The sequence below is a fragment of the Limulus polyphemus genome, unplaced genomic scaffold (genome assembly GCF_000517525.1).
Source record: "Limulus polyphemus unplaced genomic scaffold, Limulus_polyphemus-2.1.2 Scaffold2379, whole genome shotgun sequence".
Taxonomy (NCBI): Eukaryota; Metazoa; Arthropoda; class Merostomata; order Xiphosura; family Limulidae; genus Limulus; species Limulus polyphemus.
The window spans coordinates 104,261-107,584 of NW_013667989.1; positions in this window are offsets into that span (position 1 = coordinate 104,261).

Genomic DNA, 3,324 nt, shown 5'->3' on the forward strand with positions numbered 1-3,324 from the left:
TTATTAACTACTTTAAACCCACTGCAGTCCTTGGACAATACTCCCCAACAAATAGTCCGCAATTGAACAAGATAGATTTCACACAAAAGGTTGTCCAACTCAATATTATTGGGGGAGGGGGGCTAGTGTCATAGGAAATTAGTTTCAAATGTTTTTGTAAAGAGAGAAGTTTCTGTATTTCAAAATAAAAAAAATTACATTTTAACTACATAAGACATTACAAAAGCACATTTATTGACACTAGAGTTGTACAGTAACTTATTAATTGACTAGATCAACACTAAAGGCCTAGCATAATATATAAAGTCACAGAACATCCAATTTATTGTACCCAAAACATGAAATTATATCAGTTTTGATTTTTTAACCCACTCCATTAATGCAACTGCTAATAAAATGTTAACTATTCAAACACAATCAAAGTATCATTTGAACTTAGCAGTGCTTACCTAAAATTCAATTAGCTACACAAACACACATTATAATTTAGTCAGCATTAAGAATATTTTATGTTGTTTTTAATTTTGAAACTAAGGTCAAACCAGTTTCATGGCTTAATAAGGTAGCTGCCTTTAATGTTGCTAAGATAATCTGTACTCTCATACTTCCTTTGCAATATGACTAGGTACATCATTAAAGACCGACGACTCTCAGAAACAGGATTTCAAAATGTCATGTTTCTATTAAAATAATCCAAACCTAATATCAATTTTCATTTAAGCAGCTCTAAAATAACATTTCAAACCACTTGAAATCACTGTTGACTGGTAAATATGTCATAATCAAATCAACAAACTTTCCGTATCTGTCATTTCTATACCTGGACTGATTTCAAGTAACTTTTGTGATACGTTCTTTTATAAGCCATATATGTATCAACTTATCAAGTTCAGGTTTTTCTTTTTTTTTAGGTGATCCACAAAATAAAGGAAAACAACATCTAACATATATCCCAGACAGTATATAACAAACATGAAACACTAATGAAAAAGTTTACTGATGAATTAATTTTTAGTGCAGAAAGCTACCTTCCTGTATACAAGCTCAGAAAAGTGTTAACATGTACTTATAAATTCAGCGTCATTTAGTCTTTACTAAGTGTTGAGACAAACAATGTTCAATTATGAATAAATGTAGTGTTTAATTTCTACCTCATATACATCTTAAAATGTTTTTTTTGCTTTAATTAAACATAATTAAAATTGAAAGAAAGCTGATGTAAAAAAAGAAAAAAAAAGGTCTCATATGATTTGGTTTGAATTTTGTGCAAAGCTATACAAAGGCCATCCCTAATTTAGCAGTGAAAGACTAGAGGGAAGGCAGCCAATTATCACCACCCACCACCAACTCTTGGGCTATTCTTTTACCAAAGAATAGTGGGATTGACCATCACATTATAATGCCTCCACAGCTGAAAGGGTGAAAATGTTTGATGGGATGGGGATTCGAACCCGCGGTCCTCAGATTGCGAGTCAAGAGCCCTAACCACCTGGCCATGCCAGGCCAGTCTCAGATGACACAATCAGCAGTCTATATAGTAAAAGATATATTTGTCTATCATAAGTAGTCATTTCAACATTGTTGAAAGGTAATAACTGAAAAAAGAATATATAGTCACACAATCAATATACTTTGAATACAGTTTTGAATTAAAAAATAACATGCCACTGGGCACAACATCACAGAGTATTTGGCCTAAAATCAAATCTAGCAAACTTTTAACTTTCATTATAAATATCTCAAAAATGTTTCCATAATTTCTGATCCATTAGATTAGTTAATTTGATGCTGTTAATAACTCAAGTGAATTTTGTTTTTCTTTCAGAATGAGCTATAAACTATATTTAGAAGTAAAGTAAGCCTTCATGATTAAGTAAATCAGTAAATTCCAATAAGAACTCTTAGATTTATCTTTGATTTCCATTCTATAAAAATATAATTGATTATAAGTCATAGAAAATCATATTTAGGTCCCCAAGAATACCCAACTCTTTAAGCTTAGTTACATACACATGAAGAGAAAAATGTTTCATTCAAACAGTTCACTTGCGTAGCATCACTGTCATATTACTCAGGGATGAGACCTGTTTGTAACCTTAACAAGAATTATTCTATTAATTAACAGTTTTTGTTTCTCAGTTCCTCTACAAGCAATACTGGCCTGACTTCATTCAGTCTTATCTATAATTAATCCAGTTGAAAGTTAAACACACCAAAAAAAAAGGGTGGGGAAAGGGAGATAGAGAGAGAAAATATTTACATCAGTCATTAAGTTTAAAATCTTCCTTTATTAGTGATCTAGCCATCTGCCATAGTTGAATTTTAACAAATGGTTTCTTATTAAGCACACAGCTACACAATCGACTATCTGTGCTGTGCCCATTGCAGGTATCGACTTGAGTTTTAGTGTTAAAAGCCTTCAGACTTACCAATGAGCCACCAGGGAGCAGTTAAGAGGTACAATCAAATGATGTCTTGCACAGATACAGGCTAAGAAGAAATGTGTACGAATGAAAAGTAAGTTTAATTTCCACTTGGCCTAGATGTAAATGTTTATCTTAATTATAATACCCAAAATACACACCAAATTCAAAATTCCTAATCAAACATACATTCACAGTGATAGGTACAATGTTAAAAATGCTTGAAATAACTTCCTATGGATATAAAAAACAATACATTTATATCATTAAGTTCTCCCCTACAAGTAACAAATTCTTACAAACTGCTACAAAACAAACCCCCTACAATGAAATACCAATAATATTAAAAATGTTTCTTTTTAAGTATTTCAAGTTCTATGAATAATGGCTACTATCTTTAATTCTACACAGTGTTTCTCAAAATACTACCCACTTTTTTTCACATGCAAGCACCTTTTTCCCCTTCTGTGGGGGTGGGGTGGGGGAGGATGAGGACAGACATTCCACTTACTAATTTGTGATGCTACTTTAATTCTGAAACCATTTTAGAATTTCAGTTGTCAAAATGTTATTGCTGAAGATCAATCTATTATATGTAACTCTAATTTTTCTTAAGATTTTCATTAGAAAACCTATATATATAATGAATTATTTGACCGGGAAATTCTCAAAGAATTTTAAAATATCTGTAATTTTTTACAAAAACTGGTGAAATGTTACAAATTTATGCTCACATGATTGTCATTACAAACAATCTAAAGTAGTCTGACTATCAGTAACCTCACTGTTTTAACTTTAAAGAATCTCCTATCTTTGGCATAGTTACTAATAAGTACTATCATACCTCCAATTAAGTTTGGTCAGGAAATTCGAGGGCCAGCACAGGCCCCTGGGCAAACAT